Source organism: Hemitrygon akajei, unplaced genomic scaffold (genome assembly GCF_048418815.1).
Source record: "Hemitrygon akajei unplaced genomic scaffold, sHemAka1.3 Scf000101, whole genome shotgun sequence".
Taxonomy (NCBI): Eukaryota; Metazoa; Chordata; class Chondrichthyes; order Myliobatiformes; family Dasyatidae; genus Hemitrygon; species Hemitrygon akajei.
In genome coordinates, this window is record NW_027331987.1 from 2,045,501 (window position 1) to 2,072,587 (window position 27,087).

At 46.7% G+C, this 27,087-nt stretch overlaps 1 protein-coding gene across 1 annotated transcript in view; it reads left to right on the plus strand.

Annotated features, from left to right (window-relative positions):
- Window positions 1-27,087, plus strand: part of LOC140723130 (uncharacterized) — a 1,246,679-nt gene that overhangs the window by 855,769 nt on the left and 363,823 nt on the right. The window lies entirely within an intron of this gene.

Here is a 27,087-nt window from a genome sequence, read left to right on the forward strand (position 1 = left end):
CACGTGACGTCACACATATAAATACACTGTCAAAGGGATAAACAGCCACGGATGGACACACATCGACAACTAAATTTTCTTCTCCCCCTCTTTAGCTCTCTGTCGAGATCTTTGGCAGCTGAGAGGGGTTACATATTCACCCCCCAGCTTAGACTGCTGAGTCTGCAACCCATGGATTGAGGTTAGGATTGGGTCCTGGTGAAGTTGATGGATAGTGTTTATTCATCACCACATACAGACATTTTCCTAGAGACCTTCTCGGTAGAGACACCCAGACATAAAATGTATCATGGGTTTATATTTTGGAGGAGAATCGCAACTGTAGCTCATTCAATACAATTTCACAAGCTACAATGACATAATTTACATCAATATTTTGTTTCTGTCAAACGGTTCCATTATAGTACATATTTACAATGGAATCACAGCTTTTTTGGGACTAACAAATTAAGGCAAATGATGAAATATTCTGAGAAGAGGGAACACAAATGTCCGCTTACTGTTGTGAGGGCTGTTGCACCGACAGGCGGGAATATAGGGAGACGGGTTAGGATGTCCTAGTTAGGATGTGGTGTCGTGGTTGGCACAAACACTCTGGGCCGAAAGCTCTCTTCCTTTGCTTTACCTCTCTCCGTTTTAGGTATAAGACAAATAGAAGGCAGCGACGTTTATTCTCACAGAGCAAATGTTACGGTGATGAACGTAGACATATTTTAAACCCAGAAAAATGTTTTTATACCTCAGGTTCCCTGAGAAAGGTTAGTGGTAATTAGGAAAGAGGGAGGTGGTTGCATTCAAAGCAATCGCACAAAATGCAGGAGGAACTCAGCAGGCCGGGCAGCATCTATGGGAAAGAGCAAGCAGTCGACGCTACGGTCCGAAATCCTTCATCAGGTCTGAAGAGAAGAGAATTCAGAGCAAGAAGGTGGCGGGAAGGAAGGAATACGTACAAGGTGGTAAGCGATAGTTGAGTGTGGGAGTGGTGACGTACAGAGCTGGGAACTTAATTAGTGAAGGAAATAGTTGTTCGGAGAAGGAGAAGTCCGATAAGAGAGTGCAAAAGACCATGGAAGAAAGGCAAGCAAACCTGAGGGAGTTGTAATACCGAAATACTGAAAGAGATAAGGGAGTTCCGGAAAGAAATAGAGCAGCAGCTCCGTGATATTAAGACAGAGCTCGCCAGCGTTAATCAAAAAATTGCGGTGGCAGAGACTCGCATTGAGAATGTGGAAGATCGCGTTCAAAAAGTGGAACGGATACTGAGCAAGACAATAAAAATAATACATCTCAAAAAGGTAAACTGCTTGATCTGGAGGGAAGATCACGGCGGAAAAATATCAGAACCCACAACGTTCCCGAAGGAGCGGAGGGCTCATGTATGACGGAGTTTGTCGGAAAGTTACTGCGAGACGCGCTGGATGTTTCCACGGCTATGAAGCTGGAAGTCGAAAGAGCCCACCGCGCGTTAGTCCCAAAACCTACCCAGGATAGAAAGCCACGCTCAATAACAATTATATTCCTTCGGTACAGCACCAAGGCGGAGATTCTACGAAGGGCTTGGGGTAAGAAGAGAGTGTTTTGCGATGATGAATTAATATGTTTCGACCAAGATTACCCCCCGCCCCCCGCGGTCCTCCAGAAACGCAAAGAATACTCCGAAGTACAGCGAGTATTAAAGCAAAATAAGATTAGATTTCAAACTCCGTACCCTGCTAGACTTCGAGTGTTTTATGACAACGGGACGCGGTTGTACCAGATAGTGGAAGAGGCGACTACAGACATGAAGGCCAGAGGTTTGCCCGTCAGCGTGACCAAAATGAGGGAAAGCCTGGCTGAGGAATTGTCCCGCTCGGCTTGGGAAATAGTGCGAGAAACGAGAAGGCAGGAGACGGGAGGAGGCCGTTTGAAACATATCAGGAAGAGACCGGGAGTTTCCCAAAGACAGTCCTCAGCCTCTTCGGAAGAGCAATAAGGTTTGGCTAACTTTGAAAATGTTGAGAAGCTAAATAGAAGCAAAAGTATATGGTGATATAGCTATCTCGAGAAATACTTATTATAATGTGGATTTTATACTACTCAGTTGTTATTCTTTATTCAATCACTTACTCCTTTTTACCCACCAAACTGAGAAAATATATATATGCATATTTATATTTGTGTGTATATATGTGTAGGAGGAGTACACAGAGAAACCTTTTCTGTGTAATGGATGTGTTCATTGACTTTTATGAATACTGCAATGGGGGCCCTCAACTCACAAGTAGGAGGGGTTATCCCCCACAGTTGGACATTTCCTCTAGCTCAACGCTGGGTCATCTACTAGAGACCTCAGCCTTGGAATCACACGTACGTTGCCATTTTTGTTATTATTTCAGTTTCTTGGTACTTATTTGGTCAGGGAGTAGATCGATTAAGTTTTATTCTAATTTCAATGATACATTGACAGATAAATACAGATGGCTAAGGACAAGGTAAAATTCATTTCATTTAATGAAATTGACTATTAAATCCTATCAAACGTAAGATAATTTTTTTCCAAAATGAAAAAAGAACAAGCCCATGTAGTGTATTTACAGTAAACTCATTTAAGTGATAATGAGCATTAAAAAAACTAAAGAGAACGGGCTTCACTAATCTGTTCTTCTCCCCATATAAATCAAGGCATAGCAGAGGAGTTGCTATTCTTATCTCAAGTAAGCAAAATTATGAAAAGAATATTCGAAATGGGAGATAAAGAAGGCAGATATATTCTGGTAGGGGGAATATAGACGGCAATTCAGTTACTTTATTTAATATATACGCACCCCAAGGAAGTGATACTGGTTTCTTTCAGAAAATTACTGATATTGTGGTAACGGAAACAAACGGTCTCCTGATATGTGGGGGAGACTTAAATTTACATTTACAACCACACTTAGACTCTTCCAACAGAAAAACCTATGAAACAAAATCTTTACATAAAACAGTTAATACACTTTTTGAGGATGTTGGTTTAATTGATATATGGAGGGACCATTTCCCTGACAGAAGGGATTACACTCATTGTTCTGTTCCTCATTCTGTATATACAAGAATAGACTATTTCATAACATTTGGAAAAGACAAAGACAAAATAAACACCTGTGGAATTGGGACAATAGATGTAAGTGACCATGCACCTATATATTTATCTGTTGATTTTGACCGACAACCAAAGAATACTATTTGGAAATTACATTCACGTCTACTCAATGATCCGTAGTTTAAGGAACAAATTATGAAAGAAATTGGTTTCTACTTAGAATTTAATGATAATGTAGAGGTTTCACCTCCCATTTTATGGGATACTCTGAAGGCGGTCTTAAGAGGGAAAATTATCGCGATGTCTTCATATAAGAAAAAAATAAGGAATAAAACATTAGTGGAATTACATAATAGGCTGAAGGAACTAGAGAAAAACACAAATTGAATTTGGCACAGGATACGTTAGGGGAAATTAAAAGAATTAGGAATGAAATAAATAATTTGGCTCCGCAAGAAATCAGGAAAAACTTAATGTTTCTGAAACAGAGACATTATGAAAGTGGATTGAAATCTATGAAAATACTGGCGTGGAAACTGAAAAAAAAGATAGTAGAAAATACAATTCATAGAATTAGGGACCCAAGAATGAAAATGATAAAAAAATAAGCTAAGTGAAATTCAAGAAGCTTTTGAAGTGTTTTACAAAACGCTATATTCCAAAGTTCTAGGGGGAAGCATAACTCAAATAAACACCTTCTTGAATTCTTTAGAGTTACCCACTTTAAGCGAAAAACAAAATAGAAGAATGACTGCTGACAAAGCTGAAGTTGAATTAAAAGCTGCAACTAGTAGGCTTAAATTAAGCAAGTCACCAGGATCAGATGGGTATACGGCAGAGTGGTACAAAGAATTAAAAAATGAGTTAATTTCCTGTTTTGCTCCCCACGCTGAACTGGGCTCTAAAAAAAGGCACAAATGCCACCCAGTTGGAAGGAAGCGATAATCTCAGCTATTACGGAAGAAGGCAAGGATAAAATAGAATGCGGGTCATTTCGACAAATATCCCTTCTTAATGTATATGCACAATGCCCTGTGTATGTTACTAAAAAGGGCTTATTTGGTTTGTTACGAGTTGGAATGCTTCTTTGTCTGTTAAAAGTTTCTCTCGCCGTTGTTTCGCTTTAGAATGGCTGATATGGTAATTGTATTCATTTGTTAATCAATCGGGAATGTTATTGTGTTTTGTGAGGCTGGGAACTTGGGGGAGGGGTTGCGCGGGCTTGGGGTGTGAGGAGAGTCCGGAGGGAGACGCCGAAAAAGGAGGACGTGCTCTCGGACGACCACCGGGGAGTCCGAAGTGGGAGTTTCGGGAGGACGAACACCGAGGAGTCGAAAGGTTCGCTGGATGAGCTCCACCGAGTGCACTAAACTGACTGAACTTTGATAAGTTGGCGGCTTTTGTTTTTTTCTTGTATATTTATATTGTATTGCCTAATACTCTTTTACTTTTAGTAAACTCTTTAAAGTGTATTTCATAACGGTATTTGTGGTGGGTTTGATACTGTGTGCGGGCGCGAGGCATAAACGCGATTCTCACAGCACCTGCATGTACGGGAGGTGGGTTGGTGTGTGGCTGGATCTCCTTTTCCCCAAGACATATAACAGCCTGTTGGGTAAGTGTTACATTTGTGGGGTGCTGGTCCGGGATTGGATTGTCAGGCGGCTGTGGAATCGCGCAGGTAGTGAGCGGAAATGGAGAGAGAGAAAATTGTTCGCTGGTGCAGATTTGAAGGTGTACCGGTACAGTACGCATGCGTAGTGAGCGGAGTGGATTTTCGAGTTTCGGGAGACGCGGTAGTGCGGGGGTTAAGTTTGGTGAAGGGTATGGGGCAGGTAGAATTGGTAGCTAGACGGTGTGGTAAAGAGATGGAGTCTAGCTGGGTGTTGGTTAGTACGAGTGCTGACGTCAGGACGTTGGAACTGCCGGCGACGGTCAGTGTACCGGGGGAGGAGGGGCTGTGGGGGCTCCACACCCTCTCCGAGGATGAGGCTGAGGAGACATCGGAGGAGGAGCTAGAGCTAGAGGAAAACCCCGGAGAGGTGGCAGGCACTAGCAAAGGGAGGAGGGAGGAGGGAGTCGTGACTAGGCCCCGCTCCCCAGGTAGGGTGGAAGCCTCCGAGCTGGCAGCCGCACTTAACTCCCTGGCGGGAGTGGCCGGGAGGCCACGGTTGAAGCTGGGGGTGTTCTCCGGAGCCAAGCCTACTCCGGACGGGGAGGTGGACTATGAGACCTGGATCGAGCATACGTCCTTGATGTTAGAGGAGTGGCCAGGCTCGGAGGAGGAGAAGCGGCAGCGATTGGTGGGAAGTTTGAGGGGTTTAGCAGCCAAAACAGTTCGGGAGTGGAAAGCTGAAAAGTCTGGGGCCTCAGTGGAGGAATGTATAGAAGTTTTGGAGGGAGCGTTTGGGTTGTCAGGGGAACCCTGGCTGCTTTTAGCAGAGTTCCAACGCCTGGAACAACGGAGAGGGGAAAAGCTCTCCGAGTACATATTTAGGATGGAGGGGATGCTCTCGGGGCTGCGGCGCCGGGGGGTAGTGAAGGCGCCTGACATGGCTAGCGTGAGGATGAGTCAGATATTCAGTGGCTCTCTGGAGGAGGACAAGGTGGCGTGGACTATCCGGCAGGCTTATAGGAAAGGCCCCCCTCCATCGTTCGGGCAACTGATTAGAGAGGTGCGGGAGGAAGAGAGAGCGTTGGGGCGGAAAGGGGGCGCGGGCCTACGGGAGCGATCGTCAGCGATACAGGAAGTGGTGGCTGGGTGGAGGAATGACAACCCACCGAGGGGTAGAGAATCCCCTCTGGAGGGGAGGGACAGGGGAGGTACCCACTCTCAGGGGCGACCAGTGCCGTGGGTTGGGAGTGGGAGTCGTCCTGGGAGAGGAGGGGCGGCAGGCAGCGTGTGCTTTAACTGTGGGAAAGAGGGGCATTTCAGGCGGGACTGTGGGCAGCCGAGGGTGTGCTATAGCTGTGGAGAGGAGGGACACTTTAGGTGGGATTGTGAGAGACAAGGAGTTCCGTGGAGGACAAGCCCCCCTGCGACTAAGAAGGGGGAGATGTCGGGAAACTTAGGAGAGGCTCAGTGAGGGAACGGACTGGAGCCTCTGGAGGAACACGTTCCCAGAGATCAGCCAGGGGACCACCGGGTGCCCACCCCTCTATTCCAGATGTGCTGGTAGGACCCCGTGCCAGTGTGGGTCTACGGATAGAGGGAGTTTACGCAAAAGCCGTTCTGGATACGGGATCGCAGATGACCTAATTGTACCGGTCTTTCTACAACCAATATCTAAAGCATTTGCCCGTAACCCCATTTGACGCCCTGCAGATTTGGGGTGTGAGCGAAGGTGACTACCCGTACGATGGGTACCTATCGGTGAGATTGGAGTTCTCGGAGGGCGATGTGGGAGTGGCCGAAGCTATTGAGACGTTGGTGTTGGTATGTCCTGACCCGGTGGAAACTGGTGGTGCTGCCCTCCTGGTGGGGACTAATTCCCCCGTTGTGCGACGGCTCCTGGGAGCTTGTAAGGAGAAAGCGGGGGAAGACTTTCTGGAGACCCTCTCGGTGCATCCAGTGTTTCGAGCAGTGTTCGAAGAAGGGGTTGCCTCACTAGGACTGGACCCGGAGTGTAAACGCGGAACGGTGTGGTGTACGCAGGCGAGGCCCAAGGTGATCCGACCCAGGGAGGTAGCACTAGTGATGGGGACCCCCAGATTCCCAGGAGTGCCGACGGGCGAAGCCCTGTTAGTAGACGCCCCGGACGATCTTAAAGGGGAGACACGATTTCCGGCGGGGGCGCTGGTGAGGCCCGAAGTGCAGAGACCAGGGGTGGTACATGCGAGGCGTATAGCTATAAGTGTCAGGAACACCACGGCAAGAGAAATCACCTTTAAGAGGGGAATGCCGCTGGCACATCTGTTCCCGGTGACGGTAATGTCTAGCGCACCAGTGAGGACCCCTAACGGGGAGGGATCGGAGCATCGAAGGGAGCTGACCGCTGAATGCTTTAACTTCGGGGATTCCCCTGTGTCGCCGGAGTGGAAACACAGGCTAGTGTAGAAGATGCTGAAGATGGAAGCTGTTTTTTTCTCTGGGAGAGTTTGATGTTGGCTGCTCCAAAAGCACTCGCCACACCATCCGGGTGACGGAGGACACCCCGTTCCGAGAGAGATCCCGGCGGCTGGCTCCGGCAGATGTTGAGGACGTGCGGCAGCACTTGTGCAAGTTGAAGGAGGCCGGAATCATAGCTGAGTCCCGAAGTCCTTATGCGTCCCCAATAGTGGTGGCAGGGAAGAAGAATGGGCGAGTGCGCATGTGTGTTGACTACAGGACGTTGAATCGGCGAACTGTCCCTGATCAATATACTGTCCCAAGAGTCGAGGATGCGCTGGCCTGCCTGAACGGTGCGAAGTGGTTCAGTGTGCTGGATTTAAGAAGTGGGTATTACCAGATCCCGATGAGTGCGGGCGATAAAGAGAAGACCGCTTTTATCTGCCCGCTGGGGTTCTTTCAGTTCGAACGAATGCCCCAAGGCATATCGGGAGCCCCAGCCACCTTCCAGAGGCTCATGGAGAGAACTGTGGGGGATATGAATCTGTTAGAGGTGCTGGTGTACCTGGACGATTTGATAGTGTTTGGATCGACTTTGGAGGAACATGAGGAGAGGCTGTTGAAGGTGTTGGGCCGGCTTAATGAAGAAGGGTTGAAGCTTTCCCTGGACAAATGCCAGTTCTGCAAGTCGTCGGTTAGCTACGTTGGTCATATCATTTCGCGAGAGGGAGTGGCTACTGATCCAACCAAGACAGAGGCCGTGACCACCTGGCCGAGACCCCAGAAAGTGGGCGCTCTGCGCTCATTTTTGGGGTTCTGTGGGTATTACCGGCGATTTGTGAAAGGATACGCCAAAGTGTGTCACCCGTTGACTCAGCTGTTGTGTGGCTATCCCCCGATGGGAAAGAAAAGGACGGGGGACCAGAGGCAGGACGTTGGAGGATACTGGAACCCGGCGGAACCTTTTGGCTCGAGATGGGATGATCAATGTGAAGAGGCGTTCCGATCTTTGAAAAGGGCACTGACCCAGGCCCCGGTGTTGGCTTTTGCCGATCCCCAGAAGCCATATGTGCTGCACACGGATGCCAGTCGAGAGGGTCTCGGGGCTGTTCTGTACCAGGAGCATGGCAAAGCATTGAGACCGGTAGCCTTTGTCAGCCGAAGCTTGTCGCCATCGGAGAGAAACTATCCTACTCACAAATTGGAGTTCCTGGCGCTGAAGTGGGCGGTGGTGGACAAGTTGGGCGATTACCTGTACGGAGCCAAGTTTGAGGTGCGAACGGATAACACTCCGCTCACTTATATTTTGACTTCGGCAAAGCTGGATGCCACAGGACATCGTTGGCTGGCGGCCTTGTCGGTATATGATTTCAGCCTGAGGTACCGGCCCGGAAGCAAGAATGTCGATGCGGATGCTTTGTCTCGTCGGGAGCCGGGGGAACAGGAGAGGGATGAGGAGTCGGAGAGTGTCCCTGCCCCTGGAGTGAAGGCGATGTGCCAGTTTGCTATCACCGTGAAGGCCGAGGGAAGAGGGAGGCTGGAACGAGCCGTGGACCATTTCGGGGTTTTTGACGACGCCATCCCCCTAGCTTACTGTGACCTGACCGCACTACGGACTAAACAGTTGCCGGAACTGAGTCCGGGGGAAGTGGCAGCTGCTCAGCAAAATGACCCGGGCATTGGCACAGTGTGGAGAGCGGTCGAGAGGGGGAATGGGGCGTTGGCTGAGAAGGAGAAACACCCATTCGTGCCCCTGTTGTTGAAGGAGTGGTCTCGGTTGAAGTTAAAGAACAAAATCTTGTACCGGGTAACGGCGCCTCCGGACCAACCCCACTGTTGGCAACTGGTCCTGCCGGAGGAGTATCGGCAGGCGGTACTCCAGGCCCTACATGATTCTGGACACTTGGGGGTGGAAAAGACCTATGGATTACTCAAAGACCGGTTCTACTGGCCCCGGATGAGGGGGGAAGTCGAAGAATACTGTAGGGGCTGCAGTCGTTGCATCTGGAGGAAGACCCTGCCCCGCGTTGGCGGCTCCACTGTCGCACTTGCAGAGTGCGGGACCTCTGGACCTGGTGTGTATGGATTTCCTGTTGATTGAGCCTGACACCAGCAACACCGCGAATGTCTTAGTCATCACCGATCATTACACTCGCTATGCTCAGGCATTTCCCACTAAGGATCAGAAGGCGACGACAGTGGCAAAGGTGTTATGGCAGAAGTATTTTGTTCATTACGGCCTTCCCAGGCGAATCCATATCGATCAGGGGCGGGACTTTGAGAGCCGCCTTATCCATGAATTACTGACTATGCTTGGGGTTGAGAAATCCAGGACTACCCCGTATCACCCACAGGGAGATCCGCAGCCAGAGAGGTTCAACCGGACCCTGTTGGATATGCTCGGGACGCTGGAGATTGGGCAGAAAAGCAGGTGGAGTCGTCATATTGGACAATTGGTTCACTGTTACAATTGTACTCGCAATGATGCTACAGGATATTCGCCCTATTATCTGATGTTCCGGCGGGAAGCGAGTTTGCCCATTGACTTGTGTTTTGGGGGTGAAGTGGGTGAATTACCCGGGAAGTCCCATCTAAAGTATGTGTCCGACATGAAGAGGGAGTTACAGCGGGCGTACGAGTTGGCCGAGGCGGCGGCTACCAAACAAAATCAGAGGAATAAGATGTGGTATGATGGAAACGTGAGGTTTGTTCAATTATTGCCGGGCGACCGGGTCCTTTTACGGAATTTGGGACTCCCTGGTAAGCACAAGTTGGCAGACCGATGGGCGGCCAGCCCCTATGTAATAGAGAGCCAGATGCCGAACCTGCCAGTTTACCGGGTGAAACCTGAGGATGGGAAAGGGCCTATCAAGGTACTCCATCGGAATCACCTGCTGCCGCTGGGTCAAGCGGTGCCGGTGGATACGGAGCCAGAGTGTGAGGTTACGCCTAGTACAAGGACTCTGCGAGGGCGCAGAGAAAGGGAAGAGACCACTGCTGAAGAGCGGGGACGGGTCCCTCGGCCGGAAATGGCTACTGATTCGGAAGAGGACGACTCAGATGAGTGGCCCCTGTTCCCATTCGCTGGTGCTCCAGTACCCGGAGAGGAGGCTCCTGGCCCTTCCCATACTGAATTGGGTGAGAGGAGGGAAGGTCTTGAGGGTCAGATGGAGAGGCAGCCAACAGTGGTGGGAGAGAGGGTGGAGCCCGAGAGATCTCAGGTGAGGGAGGACCCCCGTGAGGAAGGGGGTGAGGGTCTGTCAGGAAGACCTGGGGTGTCTGAGACAGTGGAGAGGGAGCCCAGGGGGGCAGAAGGAGTATGGAGATCTCAGAGGATTAGGCACCCCCCAGAGCAGTTGACATATGTGGTACCAGGAGAACCGAGTGTGATTTCTACTGCTCTGGGTAGTTATGTCACTGCTTTCTGCACCTGGGTTGGGTTTTGGGTGTTGCAAGAAGCTTTGGGGAACTCTAGTAATGCCATGAGGGCATGACATTTGCTGGTGGGGAGAGAATGTACAATGTCCTGTGTATGTTACTAAAAAGGGCTTCATTGGTTTGTTACAAGTAGGAATGCTTCTTTGTCTGTTAAAAGTTTCTCTTGCCGTTGTTTCGCTTTAGAATGGCTGATATGGTAATTTTATTCATTTGTTAATCAATGGGGAATGTTATTGTGTTTTGTGAGGCTGGGAACTTGGGGGAGGGGTTGCGCGGGCTTGGGGTGTGAGGGGAGTCCGGAGGGAGACGCCGAGGAAGGAGGACGTGCGCTCGGACGACCACCGGGGAGTCCGAAGTGGGAGTTTCGGGAGGACGACCACCGAGGAGTCAAATGGTTCGCTGGATGAGCTCCACCGATGTGCACTAAACTGACTGAACTTTGATAAGTTGGCGCCTTTTGTTTTTTTCTTGTATATATATATATTGTATTGCCTAATACTCTTTTAATTTAGGTAAACTCTTTAAAGTGTATTTCATACCGGTATTTGTTGTGGGTTTGATACTGTTGGCGGGCGAGAGGCAGAAACTCGATTCTCACAGCACCTGCGTGTACGGGAGGTGGGTTGGTGTGTGGCTGGATCTCCTTTTCTCCTAGACATATACCAGCCTGTTGGGTAAGTGTTACATTACTAATTAACTCTTCAAAAGTCATCAATGAACCATCACAAAATAAATGAAAATAAAAATAAATAAATCTGCAAAAAAAAAGATCCCCTTAATCACTAAAGATTAAACAAGTTTGGGAGAGAGAACTTAATATGACCTTTGTTAATGAAGATGGTCAATTCTTCTTTAATATGTGCCAATCAGTGTTTAATTCAATTTAAAATTGTTCACTGTTACTATTTAACAAAGGAGAGACTATCCAAAATATTTCCTAACATAGACAATTATTGCGATAGGTATAAAACTGAAGTAGCCACTTTTTCACATATGTTCTGGTCATGTTTTTCATCAAAATCTTTTTGGAAATCTTTATTTTCGACAATTTCTAAAGCGCTGAAAATTAGTTTACAACCTAATGTACAAACCTTTGATTTCTGTCTATACATGCAGTCCTCGCATGACCTTTATCCTCCTCCACCTCACTATCTGCTCTAACACTCTGGTTCCCCTCCCTGCGCAAATCTTTTTTACCCCTACCCCCGAGCAGCAATTGCAAATCTACCCTCAAGGATGTTAGTCCTCTTCCATTTCAGGGGCAAACCGTCCCGTCGGAAAAGGCCCCACCTTCCCGGGAAAAAAGCCCAATTGTCTAGAAACATGAAGCCCTCCCTCCTGCACCATCTCCTTAGCCACGTATTTAGCTGCACTCTCCGCACATTTATATTTACAGGGACTTTACTCCTGACGCCGGTCCCGGGACCCGACCCGTTTACAGACCCGGAGCCGAACCGGAGCAGATTCTCAGCCACTGGTTTCTATCCCAGGTCGCGAAGAGAGGATAAAGTTTCCCCGTGAATTTATTCCCAGTGAAGGTGTGGAGATGGGACTTGGTCTCCGCGTTGTAAAATGAAACTGTCCCGGACTCGTAACTGAGATAAACTCCCACCCTCCCGGGGATGGGACCGGCAGCGAGACGGGACACAGGGGAGGGGGGATCATAAAACACTTCATAATCCGGATGTAACACGTCACCATCCCGCCCGATGATCCAGAATCCGGTCTCCGGACTCAGTCTGACCAATCTCTTCCTCTTCACAGACTCTGCGGCGACTCCCAGACTCCAGCCCCGAATCCCCGTCACCTCCACCTCCCAGTAATGTCTCCCCGATGTGAATCCCTCTGATCCCAGCACACAAATCCAGTGTGTGAATCTCTTCCCGGTGTCAGGGAGATTCCTCTGGGTCCCGGTCCATCTCACACTCTTCCGATCCTCAGACACCCCGAGACACGGACTCGCCGTTTCCACATCCAGGGTGACAGAGACTGGGGGGAGAAGCAGAGAATTAGAGAGTCCCCGGGGATCGGGGGGAGGCTCGGGCAGCGCGGCCCCGGGGATCGGGGAAAGGCGGCTGGGCCTCAGGCGCGGTCGGGTGGCCGACACGAAACTTTGACAAGACAAAAGCAGATGGGCAACCAATGTCTCCCCAAGGGTTTTCCGCTGGACAGGGGAAGCATCCTCCCTCACTCATGCCTGTTGACACCTGAAAGAATTTTGTGTTTCCATGAGATCTCCTCTCATTCTTCGAAACTGGGAACAGGGAACATAGAGCAGCACAGCATTGAGCCTGTCATACAATGTTCACATTTATTTGTGAGTGTGAACTGGGGCATTGTGATGGTTTGAGACAGTAAAGGAGGTGATAATGGGAACCAGTAGGGGAGAGATGAATGGCAGATTGAACCAGGAGGGGGAGGGGTGGAAACCCCGTGGGTGAACTGTGTGTGTAGACGTAATGAGAAGCGAGAGGGGGCAAAGATGGCAGATGAGGATGACTTTTTCCCCTTTCCCACAACCCCATCCCCCACAGCCCCTCATTTAGACAGGGGATGAATTTGCAGGAACCCTTAAGCAACACAGGTCCTGATGAAGTGTTTCAGTCTGAACCATGGACTGTTTACTCTTTTCCATAGAAACTTCCCGGCCTGCTGTTTCCCCAACAATTTGTGTGTGTTACTCTGCTTTAAATATATTCAATTATTTAGCCTCCACAGCTGCCTGTGGCTGATTCACTATCCTGTGGATAAAGGAATTCCTCCTCATCTCTGTCCTAAATGGACATCCCTGTAGTCAGAGGCTGTGCTTACCGTTCCCGACCCACCCACATCCTCCCAACATCAACTCTCTCCAGACAGGTGTCAGAGAGATCTGGCGAGACCCTTCATCAGGACCTGTGTAGCTTGGAATACCAGCATCTGCAGATTTTCTCCTGTTTGATTTATAAAGCAGAAGTTAATAAGTAAACTTCTTGATTAGTCAGAGTTTCAAAAATTATGGGGAGGAAACGGGAGAATAGGGTTGATGGGGATAATAAATCAGCCATTCTTCAAAACTCCCATGAGTACAGACCCAGAACTAACAAACACTCCTCATATGTTAACTCTTTCATTCCCAGAATCATTCTTGTGAATCTTCCGGACCCCCTCCAATGCCAGTACATGTTTTCCTATAGAAGGGACCCAAAACTGCTCACAATACTCCAAGTGTGGTCTGACCAATGCCTTATAAAACCTCAGAATTACATCCTTGCTCTTGTACTCTAATCCTCTCAAAATGAAAGCAAACATTGAGTTTGCCAATCTTACCACTGACACAAACTGCAAGTTAACCTTCAGGGAATCCTGCACAAGGACACCCATGTCCCTTTGCACCTCTGATTTTTGAATTTCGCCCTGTTTACAGAATTGTCTATGTCTTTATTCCTTCAACCAAAGTCGTACCTGCCTAAGTTTGTACCTGTCAAACTCTACCCGTGCTACAAGATCCTTATTACATATACTGGTGCATTCAAATAAGACCATAAGACAAAGCAGCAGAAGCCGGCCACTCGGTCGTTTGAATCTGATCCGCCATTTAATCATGAGCTGATCCATTCTCCCATTTAGTGCCAATCCCCCACCTCCTCACCATGACCTTTGATGCCCTGGCTACTCAGATACCCATCAATCTCTGTCTTAAATACACCCAATGACTTGGTCTCCACTGCCACAAGAAACTCACAGATTCACCACCCTCTGGCTAAAAAAATTTCTTCACATCTCCGTTCTGAATGGGCGCCCTTCAATCCTTAAGTCATGCTCTCTCGTATTAGACTCCCCCATCATGGGAAACAACTTTGCCACATCCACTCTGTCCATGCCTTTTAACATTCGAAATGTTTCTGTGAGGTTCCCCTTCATTCTTCTAAACGCCACGGAGTACAGTCCAAGAGCAGTCAAATGGTCCTCGTATGTTAACCCTCTCATTCCCGGAATCATTCTAGTCAATCTTCTCTGAACCCTCTCCAATGTCAGAACATCCTTTCTTAAATAAGGAGCCCAAAACTGCACACAGTATTCCAAGTGAGGTCTTACCAGTTCCTTATAGAGCCTCAACATCACATCCCTGCTCCTATACTCTATTCCTCTAGAAATGAATGCCAACATTGCATTCGCCTTCTTCACCACCGACTCAACCTGGAGGTTAACCTTAAGGGTATCCTGCACGAGCACTCCCAAGTCCCATTGCATCTCAGAACTTTGAATTCTCTCTCCATTTAAATAATAGTCTGCCCGTTTATTTCTTCTACCAACTTGCATGACCACACCCTTTTCAACATTGTATTTCATTTGCCACTTCTTTCACCATTCTCGTAATCTAGCCAAGTCTCTCTGCAGACTCTGTTTCCTCAGCACTACCGTCCCCTCCACTTATCTTTGTACCATCAGCAAACTTAGCCACAAAGCCATCTATTCCATAATCCAAATTGTTGATATACAACTTAAAAAGAAGTGGCCCCAACACGGACCCCTGTGGAACACCACTGGTAACTGGCAGACAACCAGAATGGGATCCTTTATTCCCACTCTCTGTTTCCTGCCAATCAGCCAACGCTCTATCCACATATGTAACTTTCCCGTAATTCCATGGGCTCTTATCTTGTTTAGCGGCCTCATGTGTGGCACCTTGTCAAAGGCCTTCTGAAAATCCAAATACACAACATCCACTGCATTTCCCTTGTCTAGCCTACTTGTAATCTCAAAAAATTTCAATGGGTTTGTCAGGCAGGATTTTCCTTGAAGGAGACCATGCTGAGTTTGGCCTATCTTGTCATATGCCTCCAGCTACTCCGTAACCTCATCCTTGACAATTGACTCCAGAAACCTCCCAACCATTTCTCAAGCTAACAGGTCTATAATTCACGTTTTGCTTCCTTGCCCCTTTCTTAAATACCAGAGTGGCATTTACAATCTTCCACTACTCCAGAACCATGCCAGAATCTATTGACTTTTGAAAGATCATTGCAAATGCCTCCGCGATCTCCACAGCTACTTCCTTCAAAAATCAAGGGTGCATTCCATCTGGTCCTGGAGATTTATCTACCCTCAGACTATTCAGCTTCCTGAGTACTTTCTCTGTCGTAATTGTGACTGCGCACACTTCTCTTCCCTGACACCCTTGAGTGTCCGGTATACTGCTGATATCTTCCTCAGTGAGGACTGATGCAAATACTCGTTCAGTTCCTCATTATCTTATCTCCCATTACAATTTCTCCATCATCATTTTCTATCGGTCCTATTTCCACTCTCACCTGTTTTTTTACTCTTTATATACTTGAAAAAGCTTTTAGTATCTTATTTGATATTATTCGCTAGCTTCCTTTCATAGTTCATCTTTTCCCTCTTAATGGCCTTCTTAGTTTTCTTTTGTAAGCTTTTAAAAACTTCCCAATCCTCTGTCTTCCCACTAATTTTTGATTCCTTGAATGCCCTCTCCTTTGCTTTTACTTTGGCTTTCACTTCTCTTGTCAGCCACGGTCGCATCCTTTTCCCATTCGAAAATTTCTTCTTTTTTGGAATATATCTGTCTTGCACCTTCCTCACTTCTCGCATAAACTCCAGCCACTGCTGCTCTGCCGTCCTCCCGCTAGTGTCCCTTTCCAGTCAAATTTGGCCAGTTCCTCTCTCGTGCCACTGTAATTTCCTTTACTCCACTGCAATACCGACACATCGGATTTCGGCTTCTCTTTCTCAAATTTCACAGTGAACTCAATCATGTTACGATCACTGCCTCCTAACGGTTCCTTCACCTCAATCACTCTAATCACCTCTGGGTCATTACACAATATCCAATCCAGTACCTCTGATCCCCTAGTGAGCTCAACAACAAGCTGTTCTGAAAAGCCATCTCGTAGACATTCCAGAAATTCTCTGTCTTGAGATCCAGTGTTGATCTGATTTTCCCAATCCACTTGCATGTTAAAATCCCCCACAATTATCATAACACTGCCCTTCTGGCAAACCTTTTCTATTTCCTGTTGTAATTTGTAGTCCACATCACTGCAGCTGTTAGGAGGCCTGTAGATAACTGCCATCAGGGTCCTTTTACCCCGCTATTGCTTAGCTCAACCCATAAAGATTCTTCCGATCCTATGTCACCTCTTTCTAATAATTTATTATCATTTCTTACCAATAAAGCCACGCCACCCCCTCTGCCTACCTGCCTATCCTTCCGATACACCGTGTATCCTTGGACGTTCAGCTCTCAGAGACATGCATCCTTTAGCCACGTCTCAGTGATGGCCACAAAATTATACCTACCAATCTGTAGCTGTACGACAGGATCATCCACCCTATTCCTTATGCTGTGTGTATTTAAGTATAACACCTTAAGTCCAGTATTTGGTACTTTTTGTTTTGATTGCACTGCAACTCATCCCAGTGGCTGCAAATTTGCCCCATCACCTGCCTGCCCTTCCTGACATCTTTACTGCTCACTATCTTAGATTTATTTCTGTTTTCCCCCTCCTCCACTCTATCATTCCGGTTTACCATCCCCCTGCCAAATTAGTTTAAACCCTCCCTAACAGCTCTATTAAACATTCCCGCTATGGTTCAGGTGTAACCCGTCCTTTTCGAACAGGTAATACTTCCCCCAGAAGAGATACCAATGATCCAAGAATCTGAAGCCCTGCCCCCTGCACCAGTCTCTCAGCCACGCATTCATCAGCCTGATCCGACTATTCTTGCCCTCGCTAGCACGTGGCACAGGTAGCAATCCTGAGATTACTACCCTGGAGGTCCTGCTTCTCAGCTTCCTTCCTAACTCCCAGATATCTCTCTTCAGGACCTCCTCCCTTTTCCTCTCTATGTCATTGGTACCAACATGTACCAAGACAGCTGGCTGCTCGCCCTCTCCCTTCAGGATATTCTGGACCCGATCCGAGACATCCCGTACCCTGGCACCTGGGAGGCAGCACACCATGCGGGTATCTCTACCAGGCTCACAGAATCTCCTGTCTGTACCCCTGACTATGGAATCCCCTATGACTACCGCATTCCTCTTCTCCCTCCTTCCCTCCTGCACAACAGCGCCAGGCTCAGTGCCAGAGACCCGGTCACCGTGGCCGTCCCCTGTCAGGTCATCCCCCTCAACAGCATCCGAAACGATATACTTGTTGCTGAGGGGGGCAGCCGCAGGGGTGCTCTCCACTATCCGGGCATTTCCCTTCCCTCTCCTGACAGTCACCCAGTTTTCTGACCCCTGTAGCCTAGGGATGACTACCTCCCTGTAGCTCCTGTCTATCACCTCTTCATTTTCTCTAATAAGCAGTAGGTCATCAAGCTGCAGCTCCAGATCCCTAACACGGTCTCCGAGGAGCTGAATCTCGGTTCACCTGGTACAGATGTGGCTATCAGGGAGGCTGGAGGTCTCCCAGGATTCCCACATCTGACACCCTGAACAAAGCACTGACCCTGCAGACATGCTACCTAATTCTACAGGAATGAAACAAAGAAAGATAGATCTACTCACCCACTTACTTCGCCAAACACACAAACTTTTTAAACCGTTAGCTAATGTGCCCTGCTGTTCCCCCGTCCGTCGGGTCGATTTGCCAAGGGGAGAAAAAGAGTCGGTGCCTCGCTCTCGGCTCTTCCCGTTACCGCCTAAGCCCGTTGAGCCAAAGCCCTACACTCTGCTGCCACCCACTCCGCTGCCCGCTGTATAGGGTGGTCATCTTTTTAAACTCTCTGCGCTGTCCTGCGCAGTCTCACCGTGCTTTTTTAAAAACTTTTTTTATTGATTTCAAATAGTTACAGAATTAATGTGTATGAAAAAAAATGTGTTACCCAGCCCCCTCCCCTTAACCCCTCCCCCCTAACATCCCTATTAAAAAAATAAGAAAGAAAAAAAAAAGGGAATGCCTGAATCCCCACATGCTCGATGGAGTTCTCATTTTTTTAATATATGTTAAAATTCTTTTTCTTTTTACTGGCCCATTAAGCCCATTAACATTAAAACTTAAAAAAATTAGTAGATTAGTCATTATTTTTTTATTATATTACTCCAATCTATAATAATACCTAATCTTTCAACTTTCGTGGTATCCTAGGAAATCTTTATAAAAATCTCCATGTTGCTATGTGTGTCCCCACCAATCATCCAGGCAAAAAGATAGAAGAAAATTAAAATATAAAGAAAAAAAAACAAAATACCTCCCTACTAATGTTGTGGAAAAAAAACACAACATTACCCCCCTCTGCTGTACGGGTCATGGCAACCGCCATGATTACACACGTGAATCCCGCAGTAACCGATCCAAAGTTCTTGTACACAAAGTTTTTTAAAAAACTACCTTCCTTCAGAATTTAGCTCCCACGCCGCCCTTCTTGTCCCAATCTAAAAAAAGCACCTTCAGTCCTGTATTCATCAGCCTATTCCACACTGTCCATATGAAATTCAGCAAGGCTTTTGATGTTGATGATAGACCACACTTGGAGCATTGTCTGCATTTCCGGTTCCCGAATATGGGGAGGATGTCATTACACTGGACAGGAGGCTTCAGGAGGATGTTACCAGGACTGGGGGCTTCGGTTAAAAGCAGAGAGTGGTTAAGCTTGGGCTATTCAGCTGTAGTGTAGGATGTTCAGGTATGACCCCTTATCGAGGTAAATAATTCATAAGGAGCTTAAATAATGTTTCTTTTTCCAAGAAATGGGAGTACAGAACCACAGGCCTCAGATTGAAAGTAAGACAGGAAATTTTTATGAGTGGTCTAGTGAATAATATTCTCATAGAGAGGGAGATTGGTAAATGGAATTTGCCCCCTCAGACGCTGTAGAAACAGGTAAAAATAAAATATTTTAAAATAAATTTGGGCAGGTACACAGATGGGAAATGGTTAGAGGGATGGGGAGGGGGGCAAACACACACAAATGGGCCGTGCTCAAGAAGACATCTTAGTCTTGCAGATTGATGAAGTGGGCCGTGAGTTCAACATCCGTCAAACCCTCCCAGATCATCCTCCTGAGGAATCTCACCCCGGAGTCTGTCTGTGAAGTGTTAATGTGACGTCACGTCAGAGGGCAGCTCAGTGCCACAGAACAGACAGACTGGCTAAGGACGGCAGATTTCAATCCTAAATGGGAATTTGTGCCTATTTCTGTGGCCATATGTCGCACTCTGATATTATATCTGTGTGTGTGTGTGTGTGTGTGTGTGTGTGTGTGTGTAGATTGTGGTAAATATCCGTGTGGTGTGCATACACATTGAAGGAGAGTGTACACATTGAAGAATTTGTATGTTACAGTGTGTCATCACATGTCTGGTGTGTGTTGACAATGTGTCACACGTGATTGAGTTGTTTAAATGAATAAATGACTGTCTCTGAAGAGATTGGTTTCCAGGTTACTGAGGGACATAACAACGTACATTGCTGAGGCTCTGACTACAATCTGCCTGTCCTTCCTGTGTATGTGTGTGAGGGAGCTTTGCCAGGCCGGTTATGCTGTGTGTGCTTCTCCCGAGATGAAATCTTGACCCATGTCAATGCTTGTTGGTGTGTCCGAGCTCATTCTCACAATGCTTCAATGTAGTGGTCTGATCACCACAAGACATAGGAGCAGAATTAGGCCATTTGCCCATCGAGTCTGCTCCGTCATTCAATCATGGCTGATCCTTTATTTCCCTCCTCAGCCCCACTCCCTGGTCTTCTCCCCGTAACCTTTGATGCTGTGTCCAATCCAGAACCTATCAAGCTCTGCCTTAAATACACACAAGTTCCGCAAATTCACCAGCCGCTGGCACAAATTTCTCCGCATCTGTTTTAAATAGACCCCCCTCTATCTTGAGGCTGTGCCCTCTTGTTCTAAACTCCACCACCATGGGAAACATCCTTTCCACATCTACTCTGTCTAGGACTTTCAACATTCGAAAGGTTTCAATAAAATCCCCCCTCATCTTTCTAAATTCCAGCGACTACAGACACAGAGCTATCAAACGTTCCTCATATGATAACCCTTTCATTCCTGGAATCATCCTTATGAAATGAACCTTCTGCAATGCCAGCACATCTTTTCTTAGATGAGGAGCCCAAAATTGTTCACAATACTCAAGGTGAGGCTTCACCAGTGCCTTATCAAGCCTCAGCATCACATCCCTGCTCTTGAATTGAATACTATCTAAACCCCTTGAATTGAACGCTAACATTGGATTTGCCTTCCTCACCACTGACTCTACCTGCAAGTGAACCTTTAGTGTGTTCTACAGAATGACTGCTAAGTCCAATTTATTCTCAGCCTTTTGGGTTTTCTCCCCATCTGAAAAAAAAAATCTGCACATTATTTCTACGACAACAGTGCATGGCCATGCATTTTCCAACATTGTATATCACTTGCCACTTTCTTTTCCATTCTCCTCATTCAAGTCCTTGTCCAGCCTAACTGTTTCCTCAACACTACCGGCCCCTCCACCAATCTCTGTATCATCTGCAAACTTGGAAACAAAGCCATCTACTCTAGGACAAGAGGGTATGACTTCAGGATTGAAGGACTTCCTTTTCGAACTGAGATGCAGAGAAATTACTTTAGTCAGTGTGTGGAAAATCTGTGGAATTTGTTGCCACAAGTGGCTGTTGAGGCCAAGGCATATTTAAGGCAGAGAAAGATAGGTTCTTGAATAGCCAGGGCATCAAAAGGTATAGGGTGAAAGCAGGGGAGTGGGGTTGACTGGAAGAATTGGATCAGCCCATGACTGAATGGTGGAGCAGACTCGATGGGCCGAATGGCCTACTTCTGCTCCAACAGCTTATGGTCTATTCCATCAGCTAAATCTTGATATACAGCATAAAATGAAGGTGTCCTAACACTGACCCCTGTGGAACACAAGTCACTGGCAGCCAACCAGAAAAGGATCCCTTCACTCTCATTCGCTGTTTCCTACCAATCAGCCAATGTTCTAACCATGCCTGTAACTTTTCTGTAATACCCTGGCCTCTTAACCTGGTTACCACCTTCATGTGTGTCACCTTGTCAAAGGCCTTCTGAGATTCCAAATATACAACAGCCACTGCATCCCCTTTATCTATCCTGCTTGTAATCTCCTCAAAGAATCCCAACAGATTTGTCAGGTAGGATATTCCCTTAATGAAGCCATGCTGACTTGTCCTGTCTTGTCCAGTGTCACCAAGTATTCCACATCCTCATACTTAACAATTGACTCCAATTTCTTCCCAACCACAGAGGTGAGGCTAACTGGTCTATAATTTCCTTTCCGCTGCCTTCCTCCTTACTTAAAGGGCTAAGTGACATTTGCCATTTTCCAGTCCTCTGGCACCATGCCAGGGTCCAGTGATTTTTGAAAGATCATTTGAAATGCCTCCACAATGTCTACTGCAACCTCTTTCAGAACACTAGGGTGCAGTTCATCTGGTCCGGGTGACTTATGTACCTTTAAGTCTTTCAGCTTTTTGAGCACCTTCTCCCTTGTAACAGTAACTGCACTCACTTCTCTTCCCTCGCAATCTTCAACACCGGGCACAGTGCTAGTGTCTTCCATGGTGAAGACTGATGCAAAGTATTTGGTTTATCTGCCATCTCTTTATTCTGTGTTATTATATATCCAGCCTCATTTTTTAGCGGTCCTATATCCAGTCTCATCTCTGTTTTATTTTTTTACAATACTTGAAAAACAATTTGATATTGTTTGCTAACTTGTTTTACAATGACAGGTGTGTAAAAAGGGCCTGAAGGATCATTGGAGAACAGAGTCACCCCAACCACAAACTGTACCAGTTGCTACCATCTGTGATACGGTACCACAGCATAAAAGCCAGGAGCAACAGGCTCCGGGACAGCTTCTTCAACCAGGCCAGCAGACTGATTAACTCATGTGGACACATCTGTATTTCTATGTTATATTGACCAGCATGTTATACATATAATTCATCATAAATTACTATAAATTGCATATTGCACATTTAGATGGAGACGTAATGTAAACATTTTTAATCCTCATGTATATGAAGGATGTAAGTAATAAAGTCAATTCAATTCAAATCAATTTCTTGTTTATTTTTTCCCACCCAATCATCCTTTTAGTTCCTCTCTGTAGATATTTAAAAGCTTCCCAATCCTCTGTCTTCCTACTAATATTTGTTTTGTTGTATGCCCTCTCTTTTGCCTTTACATTAACTTGTCTTCCCTTGTCAGCCACTGTTTTACTATTTTGCCATTTGAGTATTTATTTATTTTTGGAATACATCTATCCTTCACCTTCCTCATTTTCCCAGAAACTGACACCATTTCTGCTCTGCTCTCATCCCTGCCAGCATCTCCTTCCAATTTGCTTTGGCCAACTCCTCTCTCAGACCACTGTAATTTCTTTCACTCCTCTGAAAGACTACAATGTCAGACTTTACTTTCTCCTTATCAAATTTCAAGTTGAACTCAGTCATGTTGTGAGCACTACCTCCTAAGGTTTCTTTTAACTTCTCACCTCTGGTTCAATACATAACACTCAATCCAGTAGAGCTGTTCCCCCAGTAGGCTCAACGACAAACTGCTCTAGAAAGCCATCACATTGCATTCAACAAACTCACTCTCTTGAGATCCTTTACCAACCTGATTTTCCCAATTGCCCTGCATGTTGAAATCTCCCATGATTATCATAACATTGTCCTTTTCATCAGCCTTTTCTATTTCTAGTTGTAATCTGTGGGCCTCAACCCACTGACTGTTGGGAGGCCTGTATATGACTGGTGTCAGTGTCATTTTTACTTTTGCAGTTCCTTACCTCAACCCACAAGGATTCAACATCTTGCTGCTGATTTACCAGCAGAGCCACACCACCCCATCAGCCTTCCTTCCTTCCTCCGATACATTGTGTAACCTTGGACATTCAGCTCCCAACTACAACCATCCTTCAGCCACGTTTCCGTGATGGCCACAACATCATACCTGACAATCGGTAATAGTGCAACAAGATCATCCACCTTATTTCTCATACTCCATGCATTGAGATATAACACTTTGTGTACTGTATCTGCTACCCTTTTTAATTCTGCATCCCTAATGCACTGATACTCACCCTGCTGGCTGCAATGTTCTCTTCGCATCTGTCCGCCCTATCTGACTGCACGCTATCTTTGCATTTTAACCATCAGTCCTATCCCTTCACTCCAGTTCCTGAGCACCCCCCCCCCCCCCCACCAAATTTGTTCAGACCCTCCCCGACAGCTCTATCAAACCTCTCACCGAGAATATCGTTCTCCCTCGGGTCGAGGTGCGACCCATCCCTTCTGAGCAGGTCATTCCTCCACCAGATGAGATCCCGATGATCCAAGAACCTGAGGCCCTGCCCCCAGCACCATCTTCTCAGCCATGTTTATCTGTCAAATTATCCTGTTTCTACCCTCACCAGCACGTGGCACAGGCAGCAATCCAGAAATTACAACCCTGGAGGTACTGCTTCTGAGCTTTCGACCAAGCTCTCCAAATTCTATTTTCAGGACCTCTTTGTTTTTACTTCCAATGTCATTGTCACAAATTTACCAAAATATCTGGCTCTTTTCCCTCCCTCTCTAAAATGCTGCGGACACGATTCGAGGCATCCCTGACCCTGGCACCCAGGAGGCAACATACCATTCGGGTGTCCCGTTCACATCAATAGATTTCCCGTCTTTTCCCCGGATGATTCAGTCCCCAATCACGACCACTCCCCTCTTCTGCCTCTAACAACACTGAGAGTTGCTGATCCGGAAAGTGGAAGACCTGTGTCAGTCAGAGTCTGCACTCACAGGGCACATGAAGGACTTGTGTATTTTCCTGACAATCCCTGTCACCACACTGATACCCGCTTTTATTCCCTACAATATTATCATCAGTATTAAATTCCCAGTTCCTCTGGTAGATCCAAACTCATGTCCTGGTGTGTTAGTGCAGTGTGCCTGGGATCAGGACACAGTGGTTCATCTGCCAGTACCGTGTATTGGTTGTATTGTGACCCTGTGCTGGTGTGTCCAGGGGTCTGACATCTCCAGCTGACCATGTGACAGTGATGCCTCCCAGTCGGTGGGGTTGATGTGGAATAAACTTCAGTTCCCCTTCAGCCCAGTATTACAGACAATCTTTGCCTCAAATTGGAACTAAATTAACCCTCATGAATGGGGAGGAAAGCATCTTTGTAAGTTTTACCTCGATTAATAGCATCAAGTGTTTCTCTCAGCACTGTTTTCAACAAATAGGGGTGATTGAATTTTTCAAATGGTAGGGTCTCATCTGTCACTGACAATTCCTGGATATCGTCATTAATCCTGTAAATATTAAACTGCTGGTTATAAATTGTTATTCTGAACTATTTTACAAATCCATTAAGGGTTTCAGTAAAGACCATGTCCTACCTCCTGTTCCGACGAGCTTCCTCCTGAAATAAATAAAACACAACTCTGATTAGACTTGGACTTACTGTCCACATCCAAAGCATTACAAGGTGTTGAAAATTCCCACTCCCACAGTCACTCACACACATGGACAATACAGAACCATGGGGTAACTTACAGGAAAGTTTCTGAATGTCAGATCATTACTGAGAGGATGAAACTTACAGGAAAGACAGGAGAGGCTGTGCATTATCATCTGGATATGACGTCAGTGTGATAGGATGGAGGAATTTAAGATCAGTGATGTATGTGATTGTGTGCGGGTGGAGGAAGTACCTCTATTTATGGGGAGACTTGTGGGGAGATGTAATTCCAGATGGATTTTAACAAATTCCACAAGAAATTTAGTGAGGAGGATGTGGAACTCAGTGCCACAGGAGTGGTTGAAATTGAACAGCAGAGACTGACTGTAATGGGGAGTCTGGATAAACACGTGAGGGACCAGGGAGTTCGGAGCACTGTTGCTGGGTGAGGTGAGTAGGTGGCAGGAGGATTGTGAAGCAGGGAAACTGATAGAAGATGGACCTAATGGCCTGTTTATGATAGAGAATGGGATATAATCCCATGTGAAATGTATTCAAAAAAATAAAGAGACAATGAAAGATTCCCATCTGATGGAAACCGGACATGGATAAGTCTGATGTATGGGTCACATTCTTTGCTCTCACTGATTGACAGAGAGACCCTCACACCAACCACACCAGACACAATCACAGCCTGTGACTGGAACTGGGTATTAATGGGAGTTTTAGAGGATATTTAATGTGGTAATTAAGGACACAGTCAGCAGCTCTGTGTTATGATCAGAGTAAATCATTTCAGAAAAGATTGCATTCTGTCCTGGGATGCACAGAAGTTGTGGAAGCCCAGTTTTGGGACAATAGGTGCAGGAGTAGGCCATTCGGCCCTTCTAGTCAGTACCGCCATTCACTGTGATGATGGCTGATCATACACAATCAGTACCCCGTTCCTGCCCTCTCCCCATATCCCTTGACCGCACTATCTATACGAGCTCTATCTAACTCTCTCTTGAAAGTATCCAGAGACTTGGCCTTCACTGGCTTCTGTGTGAGGTCGCCAGAGCGACAATTGATTTGTTAGAATTGGCCTCGGTGCTGTGTTTATTTCAAATATACCACTGTTCATTTAGTGCCCTTTGACAGAAACAAGTTGAATTATAATCACTCACCTTGAGAGATATCACACCGTCTTTTTGATCCATCTGTTCCTTTAACTTAGTGATTTCCTCCTGAATAATCCTTATATTCTCTTGAATCTCCCGAAGATTTTTCTCCATTGGGTTGAGAATCCTCTTCTCTTCTTCCCTGAGATCCCTGAGTAAGCTCTGCTCTTTCTCAGTGATAATCTGGCGCAGTTCAGCAAACTGGGATGTGATGTGGGTCTGAACGCTGTGTGACTGTTCCTGTCGAAGGAAAGGTGAAGATTAATATACTGCATTGCTCTGCTCTGTTTCCTTTTGTCGTTAAGTCATTCTACTTCTGAGAGCATTCCCGTCAACACCATTCCCTCACGTTTTCCTGAAACCTATTCTCACTTATTGACCCATAAACTCCCATCTGATTCATGCACACCCTCCCCACCTTTACAGGGTTAACGGTAATTAGCCATTCATCCGGCACGTCCTTGAGATGTGTCAGAATCTCTCGTGGTCACAGGGGGAGCATGCAAACTCCACACAGACAGCACCAGAGGTCAGGATCGAACCCAGGTCACTGGAGCTGCGATACTCGGCTCTTCTGCATTAAATGGAGCAAAACTCGACAGTAATATCAGAAATTCCGCTCAGGAAGCCTCACCTGAACTTCGGAAATCTTCTCTTTCTGTTGCTGCTCCTTTTCCTGGAAGTCTGATTTCTTTTTTGTGAGAGAGTCTAAGGAAGATTTTAGCTGATCCTGGAAGTCAGAGAGTGAAGGAAATAGAAACAAAGATGCATCAAAAGAAACAGGTGATCAAACCCGATTATCACACAAAATGCCGGAGGAACTCAGTGAGTGAGGCAGCATCTATTCAGGGGAAATAAACAGTCGGTGCTTCGGGATGAGACCCTTCATCAGGACTGGGAAGGAATGGGGCAGAAACCAGAATGAAAAGGTTGAGTA